Here is a 7304-nt window from a genome sequence, read left to right on the forward strand (position 1 = left end):
GCCTCCTGGGTTCAGGCAATTCTCCTGCCTCAACCTCCTGAGTAGCTGAGATTACAGGCACGCGCCACCATGCCCAGCTAATGTTTTGTGTTTTTAGTAGAGACGGGGTTTCACCATGTTGACCAGGATAGTCTCGATCTCTTGACCTCGTGATCCATCCGCCTCAGCCTCCCAAAGTGCTGGGATTAAAGGCTTGAGCCACCGTGCCTGGCCAATCCATTTTTTATAATCATTTTTAAAGATTTTATCAACCAGAATGATTAGGCAATTTTGATAATAAAATAAGAAATTTCAAAGATAAATTGTAATCAAGGTCATCAGTGAAAATTATGGACCTAATTTCCTTGTGTTCCCTACATAATGTTGTGCTTTTCCACTAGGCTGAAAGTTTTTACAGAAAAAATATTAATATTTACGTAAAAGCTGAAGGGGTAAGGATGAACCTTGTTGTGTTAGTCAGCAGTCTAGTTGCAAAAACCAGTATCCACTCTGCCTGGTTTAAGCAGAAAAATAATTTATTGTAGGTTATTAGGTGTTCACAAAGTCTACCTGAAGCCGGATAACCAGGCTTAAATGCTGTGCAGGATAACCTTTGCTGGAAGTTTTGGCTGCAAGAGCCAAGACAACATGATTAGCAAAACCTCATCACATTTTGGAGCTTTTTCAGAGAAAGCACTGTGGCAACCTCCTTAGGGGTCCTGCGTGGCATGAGCGGATACTGTGTAGGATTAGGCAACAAAAGCTCTGCCACCTCTCTTCCCTAAAAATCAGTTTCTTTCAGAAGATGATCTCTGCACACACAGCACCTCACTGTGCTCACTTCTGAACTGAGGTCCTGCCTGGGTCATTGTATGGCCGAAGGTTACGTTGTATTGTACACCTGGACCCTGTCTGGGATGTAAAACTCTCACTAGCGCATGGAGGACATGGGCTTCATAACACAAGAATGTCTCCAAACTTGAAAAGACAGACAAGAACATTCTGGGCAACCATGGCACATGACAAATGTCCACTCTTCAAATGCCACAATAAATATAATTGGTCCAATCCCTAGCTAGTGATAAACAATGCTAGGGAGTTATAAGTCAATCACATTAGAAAGCAAGTCAGTGGGAAATTCAGGCATTCAGGCCTGTATTTAACTGAGATGAGACTGTGGTAATCAGATGGCCCAGAGCAATGGAATCTCTCAGGATATCATGTGGATTCTATAGTGCGTGATTTTCCATAGAGTTATCATGGAATGGTGATGATGATAATGATGACAATGGTTAAATAATGATGATAATTAATGTTTACTAAATGTTTTCTATCTCTTGGGCACAGTGCTGAGTGTTTTGAATTAATGAATAACACAGTGATTTTAAGTAACAAACACATTAGGTTTGAATCATAATTTTCCCATTTGACTATGAGGAAAGCAGAGCTTAAAAAAGTCTCAGCAAACTGACAGAAGAGCAGAAGATCAAACACCGCATGTTTTCACTCATAGGCGGGTGTTGAACAATGAGAACACATGGACACAGGGAGGGGAGCACTACACACTGGGGTCAGTTGGGGGGAAAAAGGGGAGGGGCGGGGGGGGGGGGGGAGCTGGGGAGAGATAGCAAGGGGAGAAATGCCAGATGTAGGTGATGGGGAGCAGCAAATCACACTGCCACGTGGGTACCTATGCAACAATTTTGCATGTTCTTCACATGTACCCCAAAACCTAAAATGCAATAAAATAAATAAATGGGGGAAAAAATAAAAAAATAAATTAAAAAAAAAAAAGTCAAGGAATTTACCAAGAGGTAAGTGGAGCTGGAATTTGAACAGAGGCAAATCTAAAGAGCATTGGAATTCTGTAGCTCAAAATCCTGAGAGTTCATTCCCAGCTCTATCACTATCATAATATTTTGTCCTCTGAATGTTGGTTTCTCTGGAATATGATAACTGGAACTCCTGTCCTCCCTCTTTTACCTGGTTATTTTGAACATCAAACATACTAAATAAACTCCAAGTTGTTATTAATATGTAAGGTGTTATAACCAGTCATTCAGAAATGCTTTTTCAAATCTTGGTTACTGTTATGTGTTTAACATTGTGTTATAAGCATTTGCTTGTTTGTTCTCTAGTTTCCATACCCCCTCCTTCAGGTAACAATTTCTTTTTGGAGGAATTTCATTCTACCCGTTTCCTGCCATAGAGTATGGATAGAAATGTTCTTTCCCTCAGCTTCAGGAACAGGTCCTGATTGACTCCAGTCAATATTTATTGCTGATTCTACTGACCTCAGTGATTGGCTCAGAGGGAAGCATGCCACCAAATGAGAATAACATGATTACAGGAGACGTTTGCAAGTTTCTGGAAATGAGTGTCTGCCCTCTTTTACAAAATCTACCAGAAGAGATCTTTCTCTTTCTTCAAGTAGCGTAAAATGAATCTCCAAGATCTGGAGCTTTTTGATTTCGTGAGAAGAGAGCTGGGGCTGGCAGGGAGCCATCCTATAAAGCCCGAGGAAAGGACAATCAAAGGACAGCAGAACAGAGAGAGGACAATTGGGACCCTGGTAACATCACCTGAGTCATGGATCTCGCATGGCTGGAATGCATACCTTCCAATGGACGTTTTGGTTACATGGACTAGTACATGTCTTTGTTGACTTGGCTAGCTTAAATTAGATTTTATTTAACTTTTAAAACATAGTATTGCATAGGCTTTTCAAAATAGTGTTTTGTCCTGTCAAAAAATAGCAATTATCCTTCAACTCCTGTTAACATTTTCCCATTTGAAAGATCCCATTTAAATAAATAAACAACTCAGCAGTAACAATGGCTGACATAGTGATTAAGATCCTCCACAATCTTATGATTCCATGTATTAACAGTGCATTTCCCATCTTCTCCTACTACATTCAAATCAAAATAGTAAAGCTGGAAGGAATCATTTAGCACAAATCCCTCATTATACAAATGGAGAAGCTAAGATTCATAGTGAAGTGACTTGCCTGACCTCAGCTAATTATTTCCAAAGCTAGGGCTAGATTCCAGGTATTCTGATCTTTTTCTCTTCTTCTTATTTTTGGCTTATTAGTTCATAACAAAGAAAGTGCTGGATCCTCTTTCTGTTGCCTTCAGATTAGAGCCTATGGCAGAAATTTTTGAATCCTTTCAGTATTAAGATATAGTTATCCTTTGAAGATGAATTCAATTTTGGGGAACAATCAGAAGTCACTTAGGGCCAAGTTCAGTAAACAAGGTGGGTAATCATGCCAAGTAATTCATGTATTGGTCCAAAAATGGTGTACATTGAAGTAATTAGGCTGATATTTTTTTAAGTCAGCTATTGTGTTATTATAAACCAGCTATTATGTCATTATATTAAAATGGAAATTCCTTTGACATTCATTTTGGAGTTATATTATTCACAATTTGATTCTGTCATGTTCCTTGGATTTTAAGGGAGGCCCTGCTAATATTACTAGTTAAAATAACAACAATATTATGGAATTTTTCTTGCTTAAGTAGATATAAATGAGAAAGAAAATAAATAATGCAATTTAATTTAACTATAATTTGTTTGATACTTACATATCAAGCACTAAAGCAGATCTTGATATAAAGAAAAGAAATACATGACACTGAATACTTACTCTTAACTTCCTATCTTAATGATGAGAATTTGAGACTCAGAAAGGTTAAGTAAACTTAGTAAAGGTTCTTGATTCCCAGACCAGCTATATTGGTAAAGAACCAACCTGTATTAACATTCCACTCCTGATATATAAATTCAAAATAAAAGCAGTCTTTAGCCAACATAGATAGTGGATTGGCCCCCAAAATTAACAATGCATACTTACAAGCATGATCCAGAATGTATAAAATGATAGTTCTATTTAATTTCAGGAAACACAACAGAAATGTTAATACAGAACGTGGAAGATGGGGGAAATGATATCACCTAGAAATCATGAAGATAATGGAAATCAGAAAACATGCAAAAAAGAATATGGAAGCTTGAAAAGTTGAGTGGAACAAAAGATCAATATCAGTAGTAGTTGAGCAAAGCAATGAAGGAGAAGGCTTTATAAACAGGGTACGGAGAAAGAGAGAAAGGTTTTCCAAAAAACTGGGGAAAAAATAGCCAGTAATTCTGAACACTTGTTCATGATTTCACATTTACTAAGCAATTTAGATGTTCGTTTGGTTGCATAATAGGTTTCCACTATAAAATCTTTGAGGGTGGTCTTCCAGGTACCAGTTTTACAATAACTCCTTCCATTGCACAACTTCTCTGGATCCTGCCAGAGACCTGGTGCCTTAGGCTTATGAGACTGATTCCCTAGGGAGCAGCCCTGCTGTAGATTGAGGAATTGGCATTCTATCCTGGCATAAGTCTACCTGTGGGGTTGATATTCATGTTCAGCTGAATAGTCCACCTGGGTGTCCAGATCTAGGGATAGAAGTGAGCTTTGTTAAAATGATTTTAACAAAGCAGAGCATGTTAAATTTTCCTAAATCATTATGGACACAACTATCTTAAACTAAAATTGTAATCTTTGTGTATGATGATAAGCTTAGGTTGCATCTCTTGGCTTTGGACATTTTACAGGAAAGGTAGAATAAGCACTCCAGAAAAGAGGAGGGAAAAGGTGGCTTCCATGTATATGGAATATGGAAATGTGCACGGTAGGTTATATTAACAAACACACACCTATGATACACTGAGGATGACGAATGCTTGATGGTCAGATAGCTGTGTATTCCCCTTACTTTCCTTCTTTCCTTCCTCCAAGTATATGTCAGAAAACTCAAAAACGTGCAGTGACTTAAAAAATCACATGAACTATTAACTAAGCCAGACCCTTCCTGCATATCTCACAGGAGAAGGTGATAAACTGAAGATACATAAGACTGATATTCAGTAGTTATGCACAAGTGTGGATCTACTGAGACAAAGAGGTGGTTTAGCTATTTTAATACCATCCAGGGTCTGGGCAGACTGAAAAGTTCCCTAAAGTGATTCTGATATGCTCCTTTAACTTAGGAGAGGCTCCTAAAGGACAGGACTCTGACTTAGTACAGAAATAAAATAGTCAATAGGTCGTGTGGCACCTATTGTTGCAGAGTGATATTTAAAGTCAGGCATGTTGCGAGGTGGGTGGATCACTTGAGGCCAGGAGTTCCAGAGCAGCCTGGCCAACACGGTAAAACCCAGTCTTCACTAAAAATACAAAAATTAGCCAAGCATGGTGGCAGGCACCTGCAATCCCAGCTATTCAAGAGGCTGAGGCAGGAGAATCACTTGAACCTGGGAGGTGGAGGTTGTAGTGAGCCAAGATTGGGCCATTGCATTCCAACCTGGGCAAAAGAGCGAGGGTCCATCTCAAAAAAAATAAAAAAATAAAGTCAGCCATGTTGGTTTTAAAATATAAACTACACACTATGAATCTGGGGTAATAATTACTGTGAAACTCAGTTTTCTCATCTATCAAATGGTTATAATGAGGCATGTGACAGAGGACCTTGTGACTATTAAGTAACACTGTATGTAAAAGGACCAAAAGAGGGCTATTTAATAAATGTTAAAGAAAAAAAGGTTATTCTTAACCTCCCTAATGATTGGGAAAAAATTACAGCATTAATAGGAATTTTCAGAGGTGTGGCTACCAGAGAGTTGGGATGATGTTGACTTCTCAGTGTGAATAATTTTCCCATTTACACATTTAACTGTCAATATCTAAAAATTCCACGGACAGGTTGTGTTTCTCCTGTGTATCATGCTTAGAATAACAAAGCTTAAAATGTCTCAATTACTTCCTTTATTTAAATGTGAGAAACGGGGGAGTAGGAATGCAGGGTGGAGCTATGCAAAGTCATCTTCCACTGACTCAATTAAAAGTATCCTTGCAAAACAACAAGTTTATAACGCTTTGCAGGTACATGAGCATCTTTTGAGTCAAAGTCTACCTCTGAGATATCTGTAGCACTAAAGTCTTCCCCCTGCTTTTAGCATAGACTAGAACAAGGATTGAAATCAAATAATATCAATATTGAACTCATATATTAAAAATGTGCTAATTATATTATTTAGTTCAGACAAAGAAACATTCCTCTCTAAGGAAAATGGTTATAGGATTTTCAGACATATGGGAGTAAATTTAACCTCAGTTGTCTTTTAAAATGTAATCTGAGGAAACAAAATTAGAAGACTTTTGTTTATATTTAAATGTAATTTTCTTAGTTTCTCTGCCAACATAAAAGATTTTCAGTACCAATCTCTACCTTATACAATGTATGTCTAAGAAAAGAGTAATAATTACCAATTCCATTCTACGAGGTTATACCACGAAGGCAAATGGGACAAGAAGAGTATATTAACATAACTTTGGGCCAGTGCCATGGCTCACGCCTGTAATCCCAGCACTTTAGGAGGCCGAGGCTGGTGGATCTCCTGAGCCCAGAAATTCGAGACCAACCTGAGCAACATAGGGAAACTCTGTCTCTCCAAAAAATACAAAAATTAGGCGGGTGTGGTGGTGCAAACCTGTAGTCCCAGCTACTCCAAAGGCTGCTGTGGGAGGATTGCTCGAGCCTGGGAGGTTGAGGCTACAGTGAGCCATGAGCCTGCTGCTGCACTCTAGCCTGGGCAACAGAGCAAGACCCTGTCTCATTTTTTTTTTTTAATTTATAAACATATTTATTTAAAAAAATCCGCAAACATACCTTTGGAAGTTGTATCTGCCAAGGTTCCCTTAGGAAGACAGAAACTACCTTAGGTGCACCAAGTACAGGGTATTCAATTCAGATAATTTATAACACAGATGATTAACAAATTTGTTTAATGTCTTAAGACTGTGAAGCAACTGAGAAATTAGCAATAACAGACAGCCAATACCAGCCCTAGGGCAAAAGGCACAAAGACAAAAAGTGGTTTTACTGGACCCCAGGAATGTGCACAGGACCGCATAGACAAGGCAGGAAGGATGGTGAGTTGTCTTGTAGGATCTGAGAACCATATTAGAGAAAAGTCTTAGGAAATGGAGCTAGAGAGGTGATGTGGCTACCACCAGACGCTCAATCTGGACAGGAAGGAGAAGTCGTAATATTCTCATGTTTCCATTTTCCCACCCTTCACTTCCCAACTAGAGCTTCTCTTCACCAGACCTACTCAGAAGCCAGTGGTGAATAAAGAATAGAAAATGCAGGCCAGAAGCAGTGGATCACGCCTGTAATCCCAGCACATTGGGAGGCTGAGGGGCATGGATTGCTTGAGTTCAGGAGTTTAAGGCCAGCCTGGGCAACATGGCAAAGCCCCGTCTC

The sequence above is a fragment of the Cebus imitator genome, unplaced genomic scaffold, assembly GCF_001604975.1.
Source record: "Cebus imitator isolate Cc_AM_T3 unplaced genomic scaffold, Cebus_imitator-1.0 Scaffold91, whole genome shotgun sequence".
In the NCBI taxonomy this organism is placed as follows: domain Eukaryota; kingdom Metazoa; phylum Chordata; class Mammalia; order Primates; family Cebidae; genus Cebus; species Cebus imitator.